Source organism: Pongo abelii, chromosome 16, assembly GCF_028885655.2.
Source record: "Pongo abelii isolate AG06213 chromosome 16, NHGRI_mPonAbe1-v2.0_pri, whole genome shotgun sequence".
Lineage (NCBI taxonomy): Eukaryota > Metazoa > Chordata > Mammalia > Primates > Hominidae > Pongo > Pongo abelii.
The window spans coordinates 95,702,497-95,725,801 of record NC_072001.2 but is presented as its reverse complement, the minus strand read 5'-3'; the positions used below and the strand labels follow the sequence as shown (position 1 = coordinate 95,725,801).

General features: G+C 46.4%; 1 non-coding gene across 4 annotated transcripts in view; it reads left to right on the top strand.

Moving 5' to 3' along the window:
- Positions 1-208: 208 nt before the first annotated feature.
- The window catches only part of LOC100431208 (uncharacterized), a 43,162-nt gene continuing 20,065 nt past the window's right edge, over positions 209-23,305 (top strand). For 2 of the 4 annotated variants that reach the window (XR_010137247.1, XR_008513786.2), the window contains exons 1-2: positions 209-16,841; positions 20,670-21,028. This is a non-coding gene — a transcript (uncharacterized LOC100431208). The remainder of the gene's footprint in view (positions 16,842-20,669; positions 21,029-23,305) is intronic. The other 2 variants (XR_010137245.1, XR_010137246.1) reach the window with 2 other exon arrangements.

The window sequence follows — 23,305 nt, the reverse complement described above, 5'->3', positions numbered from 1 at the left end:
TTCCCCACTTCCCTCCCTCACTCTCTCCCTCCCCCTTCCCTCCCTCTCTTCCTTCTCCCCTCTCCTCACCTTCCCTCCCTCCCTCTCTGCCTCCCCCTTCCCTCCCTCCCTTCCTTCCTTCTCCCCTCTCCTCACCTTCCCTCCCTCCCTCCCTCTCTCCCTTCCTCCTCCCTCCTTTCTTCTTTCTCCTCTCTTCCTCTTTCTCTCCCTCCCTCTCTCCCTCTCCCTTCTCTCCCTCCCTCCCTCCCTCCCTCCTTCCCACCCATCCGTCCATCCTTCACTCACTCATTTGCAAACATGTATTGAACTCCTATTGTGCCAGGTACTGTGCTAATTGGAAGGCTCAATAAAGTGAATCTGGGGAGGACCAGGACACATCACTGCCAGAGATGACAGAGAATAAAGTGCTGTGACAGGGACATGGGGCATCCGATGCCTGACAAGAGAGGGACCCACTCTACCTGGACAAAGAGTGACCTCTGGCCTTGTGTGTGCCTTGCCATTGTTTCCTCTACAAAAGTGGGTCATCTGACCTGATTTTTCAGTTAATTTTATGAGCATTTCCCCATGACCATTAATATTTAAAACAGCCTTTTAAGAGACAGCCTTCCCATTGTCTTTTGTGGGATTGCACTACTGAGCGACCCGTCTCCAACCTGTATTAGCAAAAGCTATGGACGAGAGAGGCCTCATGGAGAAGTACAAAGGGAGAGGCCTTGGGGTCTGACCTGGCTCCCAGGAGCTCAGATTCTGGGTAGTCTCCTTTCCTCCCCCTTGTTCCTTCCCTTGGACCCCCTTTCACTCTTTCAGTCTGAACCTTAAGAGAAGGATTCAGCCCGCCTAGGTGCTGAGCCCCACTTGCTGTGACCCGTCATTGTTTCTGCATGGCCACCAGGGAGCACCTGCTCCCTGCCAGGCCCAGCAATCAGGACCAGAGTATGTGCAGTTCTGACCCTGTTTTCTCCCCTCCCCTGGCAGAGAGAAGCTCAGTGACTGTCCTTGTGTTGTTTGAGCAGAGCCCACAAAAGGCAGCTGCTGCCCACGGGGAGCCTGTCAAACGAGGGCCCAGTGGGCAATGTGAGCTGAAGTTCCTTGACCACGACAAGCCTACCAAACCCCACTGGCTTTCTCCCAACCACTGCAGGCTACAAGTCCCCCAGGGACCCTGATGTGCAGTGAGTCTTCCTGAACCCTGTCCCTGAAGCAGCCATCATGTGGGGTATGGATTCAATTTTATTTGCTCGCAGGTGTCTATCTAATTGGCCCAGCACCACTGCCTTTGGATGCCGCTTGTGTCTGAGTCTACATCGTTTGTCAGAGTTTTATGTATCTTTTTTCTGAGGTAGTAATAGTCATCCTCTGGATGAGATCCTAGAGCCTGGAAAGTTCCAACCTGAAAGTTTGTACCCAGGGACAGGACCCTGTTGGGCAGAATGACAACGAGGAAGTTTCTAGAGCGGGTGTTCACCCTGGAGGGGCCCTTGGAGATCAAGGAGTTCAGTGTCCTTGTTCCATACCCAAGGACACGTGGGCTTGGAGAGCTCATATGAATTCCAACCATTTTCTCCACGGGAGGGAACGCCCTCTCTGAGCCTGGACATCTGTCCTGGAGCCCTAAGCAAATCTCTGTGGGAGGGCACTGGCTTCCTCTCCCTGCAGTTCTTCCCTTCTATACCTATGCCTTGTGGCTTCCCTGCCCATCTCAGAGGAGGATATCCGGGGCATATCAGGCATACACAGTCACCCATATCCAGTCTATGAAGGGTGTGGCCACTGCACGCAGGACCAGAGAACGGATTTGGACACGTCTGTAAATAAGCCTCAGGTTCACAGCACAGTGCCTTTCAAGGGAAGCACTGTAAGCTCACTGAGCAAGGGACCCGAGAGTCTGAAACCATGAAACGTCACCCTGAGGGGACCAGGAAACATTGTGTAGGGCAGTGACCCCAACTGGTTGGTCAGACCCAGTGTGGCCTCTGCCGTGGGGGTTCAGCTGTGTGTTTCTCGGTCTGGAGGCCCCAGCAGGGCCTACCCAAGCTGCGGGGAGGAGGCTCCCTTGCTGGGGGTTCTTTGACAGGGTGTTGGGTGTCAGAGACCCAGGGCCACAGCACCAGTGGCGCCAGTGGGAGGAGCCAGGTGTAGGGGTGCTACCAACCAGCCCAGCAGCGACTGCAGGAGGCCCGCGGAGCCTAAGTTAAGGTAGTGTGGAAACGTCTGGGAAGTCACCTCGGGAGCCTGGATGGAACACGCCGTGTTCTGATTTAGTGGATCTGCTGTCTGAGACGCTGCATTTCCAGCAAGCTCCCAGGAGTTGCTGGTGCCGCTGGGCTAGGAAGCACATCTTAAAGAGTGAGACTTTTAGGCTGCTTTTTTTTTTTTTTCCCTACACTCTGCTTCCAGCTTCTGATTTCTAGCCCTGGAGGTGTAGGCCACAGCCCTGAGTAGCCCCAGCCCCATCTGCTTCTCTCCAGGGTTCCCCAGCCCTCCACTCTTCTCCCAGGGTCATTCACATCATCTTTGATTCGGCGTTTTGTCTGTCCCCCAATCCCCCTCTCTTCTGCAGCACCTCTCAGATAACCCCTGTATTAAAATCGCAGTGACCAGACACAGATGCCCTGGCTGGGGGATCACACATTCGAACCTGCAGACAATTCCAGATACCCAAGGCCAGGAAGGCCCATGTGAGGATGTCACCCACCCTGGAGGAGACTTGGATGGGGTGGCAAATTTCTATTTAGAGGAAGAGGGTTTCCAGGATGGCAGACGCCAGAAGATGGTCCTGATGTCTGAGGAAGGGCCACCTAGTTTGATAGGATGGTAAGTCGTAAGCCCACTCAGATATTTGGCTGGGTCTTTCTGATGAGTGGAAGAGGCTTCAAAAAGTACTACAGAGTGTCATTTCCTTCTCAGCAGCCAACAGGTGAAAAAAAAATGCTTTATTCCGAGAGACAGGGTCTAGCCGTTGAGGAGGACGGAGTGTATCCTGCAGGGCCTGCCTGGTCTTGCAGGACAGATTGGCAGAGAGAAAGTCTTGCCATGACGTCCTGCCTGCCAAGTGTGATGGGTAGGTCCCAGGGAAAACAGGCACTGCTGGGCTCCCCAGCAGCCAGTGCATCGAGGAAAGACCAGGGCCCAGGGGGAAGTTAACACACATAGAAAGATGCTGCATGTACTCATGTATGAGATTGGGGTTCACTCTCGGCTATAGAAAGATGAGCTTCAGGCCAAATAATCACTATCTATACAGGGGAATGATGGCAGTGGCACACTGTATTTGGAAACTAGCTGGGCAGTGACACAAATTGGCCCAAGAAAGGTATAGATGCAGAGGAGAGGAAGAAAAGTATTCTGAAACCCTCGAGTGCAATGTCCACAAAGCAACAAGTTCAAACTTTCCAAGTCGATGCAAAGAATCCTGAGATGGATGCGTGAGGACAGTAGACCTGCAGGTGGGGGATTGCAGATGCCATGAGGAATTGCAGACTTTTGTCCATAGGATTCTTGAGATGTGTAAGGTTCCTTTTGTATGTGGGGTTCTACATGGCATATGAGAAAAGGTAAATGGGTAGATGGGCAGCTGAGTGTATTCTCAGCAGGTCGGGAGGACAGCAGGGTGGTCCTTAGTCTGACCCCAAGGAAGAGCCAGCAAAGAGGACGGGCGGCAGGTGGGAGCTGCCTGGCTCAGGTCCCCTCATAAGTGCTCTAAGTCAGGGGGTATGGGGATGGCTGCTGAGGGAGCGTTTTCATGTGCCCCATATATCACTGTCCAATGAGACACACAGAGACCTCTCTTAGCCCAAAGCAACATGGACTGGTGCCTCTGTACACTTGAGAGGACAGAGGAAATTTGCACTCTAGAAAAGAAGCGTGAAAGTCAAGAGATCCTCCTGCCTCTCTTCCCAAAGGGCTTTTCTGGCAGATTTCCCTACCAGCTGACGTACCCCAAGCCCTGCCTGCTTCTCTCCAGGGCTCCCCAGCCCTCCAGTCTCCTCCCAGCATCATTTGCATCATCTTGGATTCAGGATTTTGCCTATCCTCTTCTCTCCTCTCCTTCCCCAGCGAGAGGCTCACAGGTTCCCATCACTGCTCCAGCCATTCCAAGTTTCAGTCCTTCCTTTCCCCCCGATAGCCCCTGTTTCTGTCCAGGCCCTGAGATCCTGCAGTTTCCTAACTGGTCTCTTGGCCTCTAGGCACTCTTTGCTCTGCCCTAGGGCCCCTCAGACACCTCTCTTGGGGGCATTTTTCTCAAGCGCTAATTTGGCCCAGGTCAAACAAACCTTCGGTGGTTCCCAATTGCCAACAGGTTGAAAGTCCAAACTCTTTAACTTAGCTTTGAGGTTCTCTGAACCCTGCTCCCGGCTCTTCTTGCCTCTTCCTGCATTGGTTTCTGGCACAGCCATTGCATTTCTGCCTAGCTAACTTCTTCAATCCATCCTGAACGCGCTGTGCCTCCCCCTCCGATCTCCCAATGCATGGATCTTTCCAGCCAAGGTCCGTTTCAACTTCCCAATCCAGTTCCACTTTTAAGTGGTGACGTTGCCTACTGGGTGCCAGGCTCCCTTGGGATTTAAGGTCTGGGGAACTCAGATGCAATTCCACTTTGCATGCTTTCTTCGGAGGCTTGTGACTGCGTGGCCGTCACAGCCTCCTGGTTTCTGCCTTCTGTACATCTGTCTGCTCTGTTTACCCCATCATCTGGGTGTAAGATGCAGTCAAAACTCAACTACATGAAATACTTAGGGGTTGTGTTTTGGTATTGTGGAGAACTGGGGACTTTCTGGAAAACCCAGCCTTGTATATGGCAAACATATGCACATACACAAGTATTTTTAAAAACATTCTTCCTGCCCCCTTGCCACCGGAATGTTCTCTTAGCCCCAGGTTGGCATCTGGCCTCAAACTTTTGCTGCCGCGGCTCTTTTTGCTCACACTCTTCGACCTCTCACTCAATGACTCCTCCTACCCCTTCTCCCAAGCCAACCCTCTGCACCCCCCTCCGCCCCCCCCAAAAAAATCAAAATCCGTCTGCTTGTCTCATGCGGTTTAGTTCACGCTCTCCTCTGAGCCTTGCACTAGGTCACATTAGAACTGTGGGACCTCACCTTCTGCCATAAGCACTGGTCAAACTCTCCCACCCCCACCCAAGCAAATAGCATTCTTTAAGAAGGCACCAGCTATTCAGACGTGCCCCATGTACTTGGTTATGCCTGTGCAACATCACTCCATGGCTCCCTGGTTCAGTCTTTCCTGGGGTGGTCCAGTTTCAGGACGGGCCCAGACCGGACTGTTGATTCTCTTTGTGCCAAGCCTTAGGTCTTGCACTTGGGTGGTGGGGCAGTGACTACTTTTAATAGGGGCAATGATGGTAGTATGAGGGCCCACCACTAAGTCACTCTGGGAGCTTTTTTTGAGAGGAAGATAGAGTCCATTACCACTTTAAGAGTACTCTAAAAGTGCCAGATGGCTCAGGTGCCTGAAAAGTCTCCTACAAAAGGAGGACACACAAGAAGATGAAAACGCGGCCAGATAAGGAGAGGGGCTCCCAGGATCACTGGAGGAAAGGGAAGCCCATCCCTGCAGATATAGTAGGGGGAAGCCCTGGGGCTGCCTGTCCCAAGTTTCATTCATTTATTCAAAAATATGTCTCTGAGTCGTACTCTGTGTCAGGAACAATTCTAGAAACTGGGAACACACTAGTTGACAAGACAGACTTGGTTTCTGCTTCCATGGCGGTTATACTAAGGGTCCTCCCTTAAATCAGGAGACCACCCCTCATATTGTCTTATGCCCAATTTCTGCCTCCAAAGAAAGAAGTAAAAACTAAAAGGCAGAAATGAAATCCACAAGCAGACAGCCTGGCACCACACCCTGGGCCTGGTAGTTAAAGATCGACCCCTGACCTAATTGGTTATTTGCATTAAAAAGCACTGTGAAGATCCCTGTCCTGTTCTGTTCTAATTACCCGTGTATGCATCCCCCAGTCACGTACCCCCTGCTTGATCACGACCCTCTCACGTGGACCCCCTTAGAGTTGTGAGCCCTTAAAAGGGACAGGAATTGCTCACTCGGGGAGCTCGGCCCTTGAGACAGGAGTCTTGCTAAAGCTCCCAGCCCAAGAAACCCCTTCCTTCTTTAACTCGGTGTCTGAGGAGTTTTGTCTGTGGCTCTTCCTGCTACAATACTAAGCAAAAGACAGACATTAAGCAAATAAAAATCTTGTGGTTGTGCCGAGAGCTCTAAGGGACAATGGAGGGATTGCCCAGTGTAACCCACAAGCTCAGGCTGTAGTCAGTACTGAATCAAATTCACAGGGACAGGAAGGGATGTGGGTGGGGCCAGGGAAGACCAGGAGGGAGGCTCAGGAGAAATGGCCAAGAGCTGAAATGTGTCCCAAGTCCATCATAAGGGAAACCTTCCTAACAAAGAGCCTGGAGCCAATTCCCCAGGGCTAGATACCCTCTCTGGGACTGGACTAAATGATTGCTAAGAGATTCTTAAGGCTTCTTGCAAAGAAATGTAGGAAGGAAAGATGATGAGTTTTAATGGTTCTAATTTGTATTTTTTCTTATTTCACTTAGCAGGAAGAGGCTTCTGGCATGGAAACAACTGATTTCATAGAGAACCTGCAGCTGGATTCAAGTTCAACCCAGAAAAATAGACAGTGAGGGCTACCTGAAGTTTGGGGATGGATTGCATTTGTTCCAGCCTCATGAGTCACACAATATTACACCATCCTTGTGGGACAACTTCCATAAGTCTTTTTGGGGGAGTGACCTGCCAGAGTTTCTTGTGGGGAAGGGCTTAGAGTATGGCTCTTTCTTCGTAGGAATAATTTGAAGCCTGGGATGCTGCTGTCATTTTTACAGAGAGTTTTTTCTTCTTCTGACAGATGCTGCTGGCAGTACCAGCCTGGGACACCATAATCCAAGTTCACAGCTTGAGTTTCCTTGGATCAACCTGACAACATGAAGCTAAGTTCCAAGTCCATGGAGGGTTGGTTTACTTCAGGCTCACCCTTATTCTGAGAGTATAGCCCTTCAGAGTTAGCGTAAAGGAGATGAGGGGACCTATTTGGGTCCCCAACTTTGGTGGCGCTGGGCTGTGACTTTTGTCTGTGAGCCATCAGACGGGCAGTGCGTTTATGAGCACATTCATTTGGATCCACCAGTGGCCTCAAGGCAAAAGCGGCTTTGAGCGCTGGGCTTACTGTCCTGCATTCTATTCTCTATGACTGACTCTGCCCTGTCATTCTTCACTGTCTTGTTATTCTTGTTATCTCTTAGATGTCTTTAAGAAGACTGTTCTTTTTTTTTTTTTTTTCCTTTGAGAAATGTGGCTTTGCTTTGTTGCCCAGGCTCCTGTGCTCAGGCGATCCTCCTGTCTCAGCCTCCCAAAGTGCTGGGATTACAGGCATGAGCCACATCGCCTGGCATTTATTTATTTATTTATTTATTTTCAATATCCCACCCTGCTTTCATAACTGTCCTCAGAGGATAGTTCCAATGACCTTGTGGGCCATTTTGAGAAGGGGAAATCTTAGCTACTTTTCTCTACCTTTCCTTGTGGTGGGGCTTCTTGCCAGCTTCAGAGATGTACAGGCTGGGGAAAGTGGAGTACAGCAGAGCCTGGGAGAGGGGAAAGGGCAGAGGGGAATGTGGCTGTGCCCTAGGGTGTGAGCGGAGGAGGTGGGTGCTTCTGGTCTACCCAGAAGAGCCTCCAGAACTGGCATCTACATTCATCTGCCACGGAGTCCATATTTCTTGAGGGGCTTGGCAGATAGGGACAGCCCAGAAAGAGAGAGGAAGAGTCACGAATGCCAGAGTGGCCTGCAGAACTCAGAGAATCAGAGAGCGGGGGGATCAAGCACCAGGGAGGCCCCTCTGCAGACCATGCTGATGGCCTGTGGGACAGAAGTCTTTCTTTCTTTTCTAATGATTACCTTGGCCTTAGACTTTTACCATTTTTGGATGCCAAAGAAAATCAGGCTTCTGAGCTTGCAAAGGCTGAGTGGAGTTCCATGTGTCTCCTCTGGCCTTCATATGGCTTCTAGGAAGAAGCATCCCCTTTAACTTCATGATTCCACAGGTCTTCTGTCAGTTTGTAAGAAATCTATCTTATTTACTTATTCATTCATTTCACAAATATTTACTGAGCACCTGCTATGTGCCAAGTCCTATTCTGGGCACTGAGGACATACCAGCCTCCAAAACAGACAAAAAGAAAAAGCCCGCCCATGTAGATTTCACATTCTCAGGAACGTTTCCCTGCATGAGGATATGTTTAGAAATCTTTCACCCACCTAAGTCATCAGGGTAAGAGTTTGCTCTGCTAGTACTACAGATTCCACAACTGCCTGCCAGGTTTCCTTGCTTTTGTGCAAGGAAGATTTTCTCTCCAGGACTCGTATTTTCCAACAGCCCAAGGTCCATGGAGTTTCTTTAGCTTCTATCACTAGCCTTCTGGGAGTGGGCAGATCCCTCTGCCAAATTTACACCTGCAGGGTGAGGTGGGTTGCATAGCAAACCAGAGCTCCATGTTGGGGTCCACAAGGCTCCCATCAAGGGAAGAATGCTGGTAGAGGGTGATGGGTGGGTCTCTCTAGATGTTCAGAGGGGCCTGTGGCTTATTGCCTGGGTGGGCCAAAATGTCAGCTAAGGGAACTACAGCGGAAGCTCATTTAGTCGGAATGTTAGGATCTGAGACCAGGTAATGACTTTGCTGGGGTTTAGATGTCTGTCTAACTTCACAGGAGTACAGAGATGGAAAAAACTCTTGATCCAGTCACAATGTTTTCTGGATACATTCATTTGCATTCTCTTTCTCTTACACAGATTAAGAAATGGGGTGCATAACATATTTGCATGATTGCAATTTATCACTTCCCCAGGGAGCACGGAGGGGCTGCCTCAGTTCTAATGAAGCTCCTGTGCCCTAGCGTTAGAGGTAGATGGGTGAGGCAAGGGTGATTTCATGCCTTCCTTGAGGCAAGATGTCCTCTTCTAGACAAGAGGGCAGCTTGTGTGTCTTGAAGGCCATGCTTCTCCACCTACCCCCATTAATAAAGCAGTTAGTGGGGGTCCCCCAGGTGTGGCTATATTTGAGGATATTTGAACAGGAATGCAGAGAGGCTATAGATCAGGTTTGACAATTTGCTGCCTGTCAACACACACTTTACTTGTGTTTTAAAACGTAAGCTCTGGAAACATCCTATAGGGTTCACAAGGATGCCTTAGCAGCTGACTGAAGGAAGTGTTTTTCTCCAGCCCAGGTAGCATTTCTGCCAGTCATGGCTGGTGCTGGGCTGACAACAGTAGTTTTCTTTCTAAGACCCTGTTCCCCTCTGGAAGGAGAATTCTAAAGGTGGAGGAAGAGCATCATCTCTTCTAGAACCTCTTTGTTCTTATCTTTCTTATACCACATTAGCATGGTGGTATTCTCCAAGGATCTTGGCAGGCAAGAACTGGTTTGGTTACTGTATTTGATTGCTTTTGTGGAGTCCAATAAAGAGGACTATTGTTTCTAGAAGGTCACTGGAAACATGTATCCGGCTCTCTGGTAAGCACAACATTAAGACCAGTGTGAGGCTGAGGGTGTCCTGAAGCCCTGCTCTGAGATAAGAAGACTTCTGTTCATGATTTCAGTCAGAATCAAACAAGGTAAGTCCAGAGCTGAGACACAGCTGAGCCAAGCAGGAAGAGAGGGCCGTGTCCTACAATAAACTGCTGATATGTATCTCTCTACCATGTGCTGAATTCATTAGGGCAAGGGCTGGGTTCTTCTCCAGCATTCGTATCCCATCCCTTTCCAGTAGCTGGACTACTTAGGAAACTCTCAGTAGGTTTTTGTGAATTAAATTGTATCCTCAGATACGACCTTAGAATTTCCAAATCTGTCTTCAAATTCAAATGGAGATACACATAGCAGAGGCTGACACCTCCAAAAGAGTTTGGAGGAAGTTTACCTATATGTTACCCTTCGTTCACATTTCCACCTTATTCTCTCTTTCCCTCGGTTATTAGTACTCAGAATTGTAAGTGGTTGGGTGTCTAGTCACTCGGTTGACTGATAGAAGAAAACTCAGTTCTTTGAGATTATGTCAGGGTGGACCAAACTGCGATAACAAATAGAACCAAAATATAATGGTTCAAACACAAGAGATGTTTATTTCTTTCTCACATAATATTCCAAGGCAGACATTCCAGATTGTTGGAGTAGGCGCAGGGAGAAAGTTTGGCTCTATGCATTCCCTCAGGAAACAGGCTGATAGTGGCTTTGCCATAGTCCAATATTAACTGGCTTCCAAAGTTGCTATCACCATTGTCATTATCAGTATAGCTCATGGGACCTGGGGAAGAACACAGAGGAGAACATCTGGGAGGTCTTATGGCCACTTGGAAGCGGCGTGCACCTCTTCTGCTTACATGGGAAAGAACATAGTCAGACACACTCAAACATCCTGACTGGGAAGTGGGAGAGTGTACCTAGCCACCTTGGAAATGGAGAAAAATTTGGGTGGGAGTAGAGAGACTCAGGTTCTTGGATTTGGAAGAGATCCTAAGTGTGAACACATCCAATGGCCAACCTAGGATAAGCACTGGCCTTTCTGCTGGATTGCTCCCTGCCCCCATCATGTATCTCAGCTGACTTTCTGACCTAGGAATACTAAGCATCAATCAGTGGAAGGAAAGCAGGAAGGGTCTCTTCTTTCAAATACATTCTTTGCCACTTGACAAAAAATGATGATACAGAAGAGGGAGAAAATAAATCCAGAGAAGCTGCCCGCATGGGGAAACTCGTTCTTTGTGGCCCTGTGAGGCTGAGATTGTGCCTCACAGAAGGGGCTACGTCACCGATGTTACAGGATCCCTAAAAACCACAGTTACTGCTTGAATCATAACTGCTGCTTCCAGTTGGCTGTGGTTGCATTTCTACAAGGATAACTACTTTTTGTCATTCTGGAGACAAGCCAACATCAACCCACACGTGACTTTAGAAGGCTTTTCCGCATCCTAATTGCCTACCTCCTGAATAGGCTTTCTTTTAAGCTTGGTTGGCTTAACTTCTCCCATCCATCCCATTTCTACACACCCTCTCCATACCCCCACCGTAACTTTCTCAGGCAAACCCTGCAGTCCTGACTCGCTGTTATCTGTTGATTGTGTTTAGACTCTCATGTTCCTGCCACTGCCCTTGAGCTCTTATTTCACCTTGTGCAGACCACCCCAGTCATCTCACCCTCTCTCTAGGTCATTTGTGGGCACTTATCCATTGCCTGGATTATTGCATATGTTTGTTCAATATTAATCATGTCTTCTCTGTGATGTTGTATACTCCTTGAGCATTCGGGACTTTCTCAGGCTTGAGCGTGGTGCAGTGAGCATTCTGTACACATTTCTGGACAATGGCAGTCTTGTGAGAACCTGGGAGACTCTGCAGTGACTTGAGCCGGAGGTGCAGATGAATGTAATTGTTGGATGGTGGGGATTGATAAAACCCCTCTACTGGTGGCTAGGAGCAGAAGAGGAGACTCAGCAGCAGGAGAGAACAACAAGAGGAAGCGCTCCCAACTACACTCAGCATCAGTGAACCCCACTGTAGCTGGATCATATCTGAATTGGCCACACCCTGGGGCCTTAGACTGTCTGGGCAATGGCAGGGTGCTGGCAATTGGAGGGATGCTGCTAGAGGCTGACAGTGTTCTTACTGGAAACTCTCAGCTCAATGAATAGGACAACAGCTTCCCAAGGAGATGGGGGAGCAAGGCCAAGCAAGGAAAGCAGGACTTGCGGAGGGCTTTGGGCCACCTCACCTACTTTCCCTGCTTCTTCCCCCCAGGGGCCTTGCAGACAGTGCTTCTTGCCCAGAGGGAGTAAAGGGTGGGATGGGGAGAGGGCGTTATTCATTTCTTGTGTCTGAGGTGAATGAGTGTGAGATGAGCTCCCGCTCACTCTCTTCAAGCTGGAACTGAAAGGACTCCCAGCTGCCCCTACACTTCAGTCATTCATGGAGTGAGTGCCAAGCTCATCTCTATTTGAAACTCAGGGTCTGTCTGGGAGCCCAGAATTCCTGAGCAGTTGTTTTATGGGGTATAAAGTGTTTCTTCAGCAGGGAGGATGATGCGGGGCAAGGCGAAGGCTTAGAAAAGACAGTTCTACTGTGCAAATTGACTTCAGACCTGGATAGGAAATAGGAGAAACAAGCCACATGCCTCGTAGCGGGTTCCCTGGGAAATTCCCTCCTCTCCTAATGTCTTTCCCACAGGCACCCCCCACCCCGGTGGGCTATGAGATTTTGCCCCCTTAACCTGAGAACCGATAGGGGGTAATCAGGGTGAGCGCTGGAGAAGCACAAGTGAGATTCTGAAGAAGCGTAAGTGAGACTCTAGAGACCTCTTGTAGCGTGAACTCTCTGCTGAGACCATTCAACTTGTGCCTTTCTTATGGCCCAAGTTCCAGCAGCACTGGAACTTCCAGTGTGGAAAATCCAGTGTGGGATCCCTCTTCCCTGGCAGCAGCTCTGCCAGAGCCCTGGGTGTTTACTGTGACACACCATAGAGAAATGGGGAAGGAAGTCAAGTCCATCATGACCTGTCTTAGTTCTGGCCATTTCTAACACCTAAGAAGTGGCTGACCTGAGGGTCCCAGGGACACCACCCATCTCCCAAGGAGGTGCTTTTTAGATTTCTACTTGCCACCCAGCTGTGAGGTATGAAATAATTTAGTAGGCCTTGCACAATTTAGAATAAAAGGAGAATAGAAAATTTCAGCATACCTGGCACATAGCAGGGTAGGTATTGTTTTGTGAAACTTACATTCCCGCTTTAGGTACACTAATAGGTGCAATGCGTACCCACGTAAGATGTATTTCTTTTTCTTTTTATTTTTTTCGCTTTTTTTTTTATTATTATAGTTTAAGTTTTAGGGTACATGTGCACAATGTGCAGGTTAGTTACATATGTATACATGTGCCATGCTGGTGTGCTGCACCCATTAACCGTCATTTAGCATTAGGTATATCTCCTAATGCTATCCCTCCCCCCTCCCCCCACCCCACGTAAGATGTATTTCTTATTGTGGTCCTGCTTAAAAAAAAAAAACCGTCTAAGTGGTTCTATTACAGCATCTCAGCTGATCCCAAGTATTCAGGGAGTGAGGGTGGAGAACAGAATGGGAGTGGGGAGGAAGGTCCCAAAGAACGGGTTGAACTTTTCTATCTGCCTCCTGAGCTAAACGTAGTCTCCCCACCTCCTTGAGGATTTAAGGGCCTTTGACTTAGCCTTTTGGGACCTGAGAGACCACCATGAGCCTTGTGCTTTGAATACTTCTTGCAGCAGGCCCTGCCAAAAGTACCTGGGTGGGAAGGGCTGCCCTTTAAGAACTTGAATTTAAAGGACTTCAGTGGTTAGTTGTAAAAGTAAATGACGTACCAAGGGCTTTTATTTATCCCTAGAACTCCTGTAATTTCCAAGATGCATAGACTGGAAGAAGATAGCTCTGCTACTCATACTTGAAAGAAAGGAGGAGAGGAGAGGTTGGCCCACCTCCCTCCTGCTCTCCCTCCCTTTCCCAGGCCTCCTTCTCTCTCTTTGCCTTGTCCCTAGCAGGGAAGGAGATTGGAACAGGCAGCCTTTGGGGATTGTGGGACCCTCTTCCTGATCGGTCAGATCCACAGTGGCCCAGGAGGACCCTACCTGGACAGTGAATAGTGTCTCTAGGGGGAGGGAAGTTTCCTCCAGGTGAGACCTTTGGTCACATGGCCTCACATGGTTTATGTCTCAGAGTGACAGGTGTCGCTTGTTATAAGACACAAGAGTAAAAAGCAAAGAAGAGCAGACAAAGGCAGGTCCTCAAGGGAGGTGGGCTCTGCAGGATTCCCTAAGAGCCAAAAAGGCGCAACAAGGGAGCCCAGTGGCACTGGTAGGCTTCTGAGAATAGGCATTCCAGGGCTTTGTTATTATTTTTTCCAAATGAAAACCTCTTTAGAAGATCAACTGTCATAATTCGCCCAAGCTACAAGCTCAAACATGGCTAAGAAACATTGCTCAAGGTCATTTCCAAAAGCACGTTCTTCCAGGTTTTCAAGGTCAAGGGCGGGGATCTGTGTTCTGTTCTCATTTTTGCTTGTGTCTTTGCCCATGGTTGAACTGAAGAGGTCTCTCCAGGCCCAGTGTTTACCGGAAGAAGGGGAGATGGGAACTAAGCCCAGGCACTCTTCTCTCAAGAACTGATGGGGAGTGATGGGTCCCTGCCCCACTTGTCCATGTGAGAGGGAAGCAGGTGTGCTTGTACCAGAAAGAGTTCTTGAGGGGTTAGCACCCCAGGAATGCATCTATGCTGACTCTGCTTATCATGACTCCCCACTTTCAAAATACATCTTAGGGTCACCGCATATCCCAGAAGGTGGCAACACAGGGGCTCCCCTCGATGTGCCGAGTATCCAGAGTCACGTTCTTGGAATGCGTGACCAGCGTGTAATTTAAGCAAATGGAATCTTTCCCAAATGTCTTCTTTTACAACTGAAAAAACAAATTAAGCAACAGAAGAAAAACAAATCCAGAGAAATAGCCTCTTCCAGGGAAGTCTGACCTCCCTGTCTAGAAGGTGAGGACAGTGCTGCGGCCGTGTTTCTGCTGGCTCCGGCCCAGGGCTGTCTCCCAGACAGCTGCTGTCCCACTGAGTTAGGTTCAAGCGAACATGGCCATTGAGATCCAAAGTATTTCTGGCTGGTTCGGGCATGGGTCCTTTCTCTAGGTGAATATTTTGATGTGGGCATTCAGAGGAAAGCTATGGGGAAAGCAGTGTTGGTCAACTGGCGATGCTAAAGAAACACCTTCATTGGTTTTCACGGCTAGTTTGGCACTGAAGGCTCTTTGCTGTTCTGACCTGAAGCTCTCCATTAGGACTTCCTATTATTTTTCTCACAAGCCCTCATTCTCGCTGACAGTTCAGATCATGCCCTGTGCATATCCAGTTCCCCCTGGTAGGCATGGCTCCTCCTTTCACCTCAATGCCCCACTTTCTACTTGGCCCAGGTAGGGACCCTCTTTCCCCTCCCAGTCCATTAGTCATTTCTGTCTACACTGGACTCTTGCTACCTGTTGTTTTGACTTGTGTTTAATCTTGCTTTTTTAAAGCAACATCTTCTGATTATGAAATAATTTATACTTTTTTTTGCAGAGAATGTGGAAAATACACAAAAGTATAAGGAGAAGCATAAAAATTATTCACAGTTGCACCCTTGGAGGGAGCTGTCCTATAAATCTTGGTGAATTTGCTGCCCTTCTTTTTTCTGTGTGTCTATCTATTACATGTGATAGTTTTTAAAGCTGATGTCACGTTATTGATGTATTTTTGCTTCTTGCTTTATCCATTTAAGATTATAACGTGAGAAATTTCCTCGCGGGGCTCTTCCCAAACCTGATATTTACTGACCACACCGATATTCTATTGAACGAGGGAGTGTCATAACTCAATTACTTATAGTTTCCAGAAACGTTGTGCTCATTTACATTTTCCTTAGCAGCATATGAGGGTGCATGAATCCCATCATCATAACGCAATGGAATTAGGGGGAAATGCCAGTGAAAGATGAAGAGAGATGGGGCAGGACTAGCAGGAGCGCCTCAGACCCTCATTTCTGCAGGCAAGAAAGGAAAGGATCCTGTGGAAGGGTCTCCCACTGCTGTGTGATTCTAAAAGCTTTGGGCAGGGGATAGGGAGTCTCCAAACCAAAGCCCAGTGGCCATTCTGTGACAAACAGGAGCAGGCTGCTATGAGGACCCTGGTCATGTTGAAGCTTTGGCTGGGGGTCACCAAGGGGTGGATAGCTGGAGCTGTCAGTCAACTCTGCTTCCCAGGGGCAGATTCTCTCAAAGGAGACCAGAACTATGTAGCCCTTGCTCCCCCATGCCCACTCCACTTCACCTGATAAACAGGGAATATAATTAAAACATATAATTATGAACTGTGAAAATGGTCTCATTTTACTGGTTTTCCTTCTTCTGATTAACCTTGATGTCGAACATTTCTCATGAATTTTGTTACATACTTGTACTTCTAAGAATTGCGTGCCTGGGTTCTCTGTTTGCCCGTGATTGTTTTCCTTATTGATATTTTAAGAGGATTTGCGGCATTAAGCCTGTTAACTCTTTCTCCATTCTCTTTCATATTTTAACCAATTTATCACTTCTCTTTATATTTTATGTAGGATGTTTGGATGTTTTAGAATAACTCACTCTTCTGTTAAGATCACTTTTATTTACTTCATGTTCAGAAAATTCTTGCTCATCCAGGCTCTAGTTAAATATATGCCAGTATTTTATTCTAGATACTTTTGGATTCTTTTTTTTACATTTAATACACTGGGGTTTTATTTCAGTGTATGGTATTAGGGAGGGATCAAACTTGATTATTTTCCCCCCTTTTAGCCACATTTTCCAATTTTACTTTCAGATAATTTAACCATTAACCATTTCTTCCTGGTGATTCGTTTCTCAGATTTAAGTTTTTAAAATATGTATGATAGATCTCAGGACTATCTGGTTCTACTTCATTGGATGATCTACAGAATCTTGTACCACCAGCACCACACTATTTTAATTATTGTATCAAGAATAATACAGTTAGATATCTCTTAGGGACAGTATCTCCTTGATATTCTTTAAGCAGTTCTTAACTCTTCTCATCCTTTTTTTCCCTTCCAGATGGACTTTCATCAAATTCAAAGAAAAAAAAAAAAAAAAGACTACACTGGGATTTAATTCAGATTGCATTTCACCTAAAAATTACAAGGATTAACAACAAGGATTAATAGCATTGCTGCATTCAATATTGCAACCCAAGGTTATGTCTCTCTATTAACTATTCTCTTTAATTAATCTCTATAAAAAGTTTGCATTTTTAATATAGGTCTTGGATATTTCTTATTAGTGTTCTTTATATATTTTTTTCCAATACTCTTAAGAATTCATTTTTCTCCCTATATTTTCTGCTTGTTGTTAGAATAGAAACAGTATTTATTTTGGAGATTTTTGTATTTTTATCTTGTATCTGACCCCTTCCCTAACTTTTTATTAATACTAAAAATTTTACAGTCAGTACTTTTATATTATCTTGGTGCATAATCATACTATAGTCTGTAAGTAACAAACATTTTGTTTCCTTCTTTCTATTGTAGAGTTTGAAAAGTCGTCAGTGTGTAGTCCTGTTACCTTAATTGTTTCTGAGTTATGGGTTGAATTTATTTTGAAATTTCAAAAAACTTCAAAGGGTAGTATGTTATTTTTGTGTTAATCAAAATGAACAATGGGTTTAAAAAGCTTGAACAATGTCATCTTGGGAGTGCCAAATGAATAGGATGGCCTGTATGTCAGGAGCATGCCCACACTTTTCTTGATAGAGTGAGTTTATTGTCCCTGATGAATGCCAGGAGTACTAGTCCATGATGCTGTTATTCCCTGGTGCTTTAACATGCAGTGCAGCCGGAGTCGGCCTGAACTTTAGGAAATGAGGTCGTAAGTCGAAAGAACATGGAATTGAGAAAGCACACGGAAGCAGCCAGGGCCAACATTTTCCCCTAAACAAGCCAATCAACAAAAAGCAATGCCAAACAAGCCCCTTTGAAACTTTCAAAGTCCTCATCCTAGCACCTTCCTAGCACTCTAGGAGACATCTTTCAGCTGTTGATTTATGAACACTGAGAGGCATGTGGAGGAATTAATGGAGGTAAATATCTAACTTAAAAAATCTTCAGTAGGCATTTTTAGACAATCCTCCTTTAAAGAAAAGTGTGGATGCTCTGTGCGTGTATTGACTGCACCTGTAGGGGTATAGCTGGAGAACACCCAGTGAGCATCTTCAGGAGCCAAGTCACGCAGGGGCTTAGCTCTCAGTCCATTGCTACAGTTGCCGTGATGCCTTCTGACCATTAAACACTTTGAAGTCTTTTCTCTCATCCTCTGTTATTTGCTTTGGACCCATAACAGACTCATTAGTTAAAAATAAGAAGCAAAGGTAATCCTGATGTTGAATTACAAGTTAATGCAGAGCACAGACATGAAAATAATTCTATGGGTTTGCTGCAGCATAATCCTTGCCAGATCTCCAAGTTCCATTCATCTAATGAAAAGCCTTAGTTTGAAGAACATTTTGGAGAACTCTTACATCAAGAGGTCTCCAAGTACCTCAAAAACCAGTGTTCAAAAGGAAAATGCACACGCATTTCAGGGAGGTGGGAATAAAAGCCTTCCTTTGCGCAGTGTGTTACATGTGGAAATGTGGAACGCACACGATCATTCTTACTGTTAAAAAACCCCACAAAGATTATAAAAATACGTCAGTTTTTTTTTTGGTGCAAAAACTCACACAATTAAAAATATTATACTATGAAAGTAGCTTTGATCTATTCTTCAGTCATTTCTGTGACGTTTGGTTAAAATTTAATCTGTTTAAATTTTTTATTTGATTCTTCAAAACCAAACACAATATCTCATTTTAAAACATATCTGCTGACAGTGGTTTTTCTTCTAGCCTGAATCATGCTGAAAACAGGTGTAACCAGATGTCCTCTTAGCCTACAAACACATTTCAGAAAATCATTATAAGACGCTCAATTAACTTTGAGCAAAGTAGTTTCCTGTATCCTTCAAAGAAAGACATGTTTTCAAAATGTCACCCCAGTAAATAAAAGTGTTGACATGCTGTGTAGGGCTATTAGTTATGGGGCCAGAATTCAAAATAGCTGATTGGAAGTAGGGCCAGTTGTCTATCAAAGTATTTCTAATTTATGGCAAGGAAATCATGTTATCTGCATAGAACAGAACTCAGCTCTCCCTACTTCTCTGTGATGGGGGATCTATACTGTATCTGGCTCATCTAAAAGTGGTTCCAAATCACTAACAAATATGAATGGGTGTTAGACTCTGCTCCTATTCACCCCACTGGAAAATCTTATCTGATAAAAGACAGTTTTGATGTCCTTTGCTTTGATGTTAAAGTATGGGCTTCCTGAATACATCAATACAGGGGTCTGAACTGATCTTAGCACATTTCAAAGCATTTCTTGTCAATGGGAGTCAAAACTCAATGCAAGCTACAGCCTCATGTTATTCCTAAAAGATTTATCTTTGGAGTAATAAACAGTAAGCCAATTGTCCTTAGACCAATACACTTAAATCCTTGGTTCTTGTATACAAGATTAGCTCCAGACAGCTATAATTGGATGTAATCAAGAAAGAAATGGCATTAAAAGTTAAAAAAATTTAGAATTATAAAAGCATGAAAATAGCTGCTTACTATAAAAATGTTAAATATGAGACTCTACATAATAAAAAGTGAAAGCTGTAATTTACCTGCTCCCCATCTCTCCTTCTCCCCAGTGTAACTCTCCTCCCTGGGTCTGCAGGACAAACTCTGGTCCTCCAGCAAGGATTTATTTTATCTGAAGTTTATTTATGGCAAAGATATTTTTATAATTAATACTGTGATAAGACATGGTACTCTTTGGCCAGGAATATTTTTTGGGGTGTGGGGGTGGGGGTTAGGACTCGAGTTCTTATGAAACAGTCACAAGGAGCTTAATTAGAAGGCACAATCACTTGCTAGGTAGCAAGAGAAAAAATCCTGCCCCTCAGTGTTTCCTGGAGATTGCTGTTGAGGGTCTGTGACAAATCAACACACGGCCACTGTGGCTTGGCATACTTACTTTCCTAATCATCCAAATCAAGTATTGCAAACACCTAAAAAAGAGTGAGAAATGGAGCCAAATGTGATATAATCTATGATCTTGGCCCCAGAGTAGAAATGAGGTTGGTTTTTCTCAGATTTATACCATGTACCACATTGAACGTTATCAATACTGTGCATAAATACAAGGGTTGAGAGTTTTTGTTTCCATTAAGAATCTGTTTCCAGGAGAACAGCCCATGGGAAAGTATTGTCCTTTTCAACTACAAATATGGAGGGCCCCATTGCCTATGTTAGAAAAAAAATCTTAGAATTTTGGCTTAGGCAATAAACTCTTTAATGGAACATACAGAGTAAATAACAGATCTCTAAAGGGAGCCCACAGGCCCCAAGCAGACAGAATGGACCAAACATACAGAAGGAATGTAAATATAGCTGACTTCAGTTTTATTTTTAAATTGAGAGAGGCTAATTTCTTCCCTTGAAAAACCCACTTGAGCATACCTCTTAGTTATGCAGAAACAGAGTAAGCACTCGATATATTTTACGTATTTAAAGTGTTCCAGAACCTTCTGGGACTTGCCCTGAATCTCCTGAATGCAAAGCTGATTATATGAGGAGGTGGGTCTACTTACATAGGAGCTAGTGTCTTCTGGGAAAGACTCCAGCCCCCAGGTCCTAGTGTCCAATGGGCCAAAGTCTTTTGGAATGGATAAGAGTGGACCAGATTAAGGCACAAAATAACAGCTTGAGAAAAGACTGGTGACCCAGGCTTACTGTACAAGGAAGGTATAAGTTGGAGGAAAGGGTGGGATTCTAGTATAAAATGTAGTAGAGGTGGATGCAACCCCCTAACCCAGTGACACAGGCATGCTGGATGTGCTTTGGAAATAGTAACTGTGTGTGTGTGTGTGTGCTCAAGGGAGCACCATGTATTGAGTTTAATGCCATGGAAGTCAAAATACCATCTTCCTTTGAATCCTGCAGCCTGCACAGGGCCATGCAAAATCGTCGCTGCTGGATGAGCACGAGTCCAGGGACAGCACAGGGTCGTGTGTGTTCAACAGCGACACCATGTGGCAGCGAGACAGAAGCTGTTGGAATGCAGGCCTCTTTCTCTGTGACATTTGAAAGCATCAACACAGTCTTCGCACGGGAGTCCAATCAGCCAGAGAAGGGCAAAGCAAATCGGGCCTTGTATTAAATTTCTGGAAGTCAAACTTCCTGGTCCAATGAGGAACTTCTCAAGGGCCTTCGCTGGAGAAAGGGTGTTCAGCAAGAACGAAGGGCAGCGTCCAGATGGATGAGCTTAGTGCATCCTGAGCGGTGAGCTGACCGGGGCCCAGGTAAGCTGCACAACAGATTCTGCTGGGGGATATCAGGGCAAATGCCCACTTAGATCCACCCCAGGGAGCATTGCCTTCTTGTTCTAAATTAACCTTAGATTAGGTAGGAATAATTCTAATTGTACAGTCATAGGGGTGTACAAGCTGTACGTTGGACACCATTTTGGACCTCAACTCTCTGGAGGGATTTCTGAGCACCCTTCTACTTAGAGAGGAAGGCCTGGGAAGAAGACCCAAGCCAGCTTAGTAAAGGGCCAGGGGCAGGTAAAATGTGAGTAAAGTTTTTAGAATTAGGGTCAAAGTCAGCTAGGCCTTTTCAAAAATAAGCCATAGAAAGTAGGGCAGAGAAGGGCCAAAAATGGAATAAAAATCGCGGGACCCAAGCTTTCTGCCTTTGCAAGGTTGTTGGATGTTCTTGTCATGTGGTTGCTCCGTTTCCCATTAGCCTGGTGGCCATGGATGTGGGACCTTGAGGCGGTCTTGGGACACAGGAAGCCCCAGTTACCATCCCAACCCTAAAGGCTGCTTTTAGATGGAGTAAACCTGAATGTTACTTGCAGGAGAGCCCCATTATCTCACGTTTTGGAAGGCAGCTGGGAAGAAACCGTCATTCACCAACCAGCACAGCTGTTGAGGAATCACATTCAGCTGGAAAAGAGAGAACTAGAATTTTCTGGAGCCCCTTTTTCTAGTTTCTTCTAGAGATCTGGAATATCTCAGACCACCATGGGCATTTTCCTCCCAGCACTTATCATAATTAATACCGCTTTGGGTGATTACTTGATTAATGTCTGTCTCATCCCTCCAGACTATTAGTTTCCTGAGGACAGGGATCCTGTCTGTTTGCTCATCACTTTATCCTCACTAACGCACAAGAGATTGAAGTGTGTGTCAATATGTGTAAGATTTTGGGGAAAGAACCACCTGTCAGCCTTTTAGGTTGCAAGGTTGGGAGGGATATGGCATCAAAGGTTGGGACCAGGCAGGAAGAGGGGCTGGTTCACCTCACAGCGGAAGGACAGAGATCCTGACCACAGCAGCTGGTGAGGTGGTGTCTGGGAGCTGTGAGAGGCCATTATATTTCAGGTCATTGGGCTGCTCAGGGTGGCACATGCTCAAAGTTCAAAGCCCATCTGTGGGAAGAACTCCCACACTGGTCCTCCAGCTGACACATATCATGTTCATTTTAGACTCCAGTGTTTCTATGCCTTCTTTGTCAAGATGACTGGGGCAGGTGGATAGAAAGGAAGAAAGGTGAGGGTCTCCCAGGCTACAGGAAGGTTAGGGTGAGTGAGATGAGCAGTTGCTGTGGCTTAAAAATGTCACCCAAAAAGTTGGGTTGGTATTCTGTTGGGAGGGAAGCTGGCTGCAGAGGAGGAGGGCAAAGAAAAAAGGAGAAATGAACACTCTCTTAGGAGAGCCTGGAGTGCACGCTGGCCCCAATGGGTGGACATTTCTGCCACTGTCTCTCAGGTCTCCCCCCAGTTTCCACAGTGCAGAGAGCCCCGTCATCTCTACCCCTGGGAAAGGACTGCTCAGATAAGGCAGCCCCTTTCATCTGGAGCTGGGATCCCACGTGCCCATCAGGAAATGGACTGGGGTGGCTGATCCCCTGAACTCAGTTCCAGGAAGGAAGAATAAGTGTATATCAGCCAAATTTTTAAAAGTTTCATAAAATCAAAAGATTCCATTCACCTCCAAACCAAAAACAGCAAAACAAACAAGCAAACAAAAACCCTCAAACAATAGCAACAACAAAAATAGAGAAAGCTCCAAAGCATAAAATAAAAGCAAATGGGGTGTAGACACTATCAAGTTGAACAAGGAGGAACATCATAACCTTCCTTGCCTCACGGTGGATTTAAAATCCTTCATCCCGTGCTACTGTGGGAGAGCACGGGGGCTTGGGTCTGGCCCCAGTTCTTCAGTGAAGGCTACCTAATTTAGAGCCTGTTCCTTCTACGGAGCTGTGAGTGTCTGGGGGTGGGTGTGTTCACGTTGCATCCACTGGGCTGCTACTAGGTACCCACCAGATGCATTCAGTTGGAGTTTAGGGAATGAACAGTGCTCTCAGAGTGGGAGGCCTTCTAGGGCCATCGCATAGCCTCTATTCTGGCAAACGTGACACAATTTTGATGCGATCATCAGGACATGGAGCTGGGCTTCTTTGTGTGGCCTCCTCCTTGCCTTATTGACATTTAGGAGGCAGGACAAATTGAATTGGGGTGAAGAAGGAACAGCTGACAGGGCCCCGGAAAATGTGGGATTGCTAGTGCT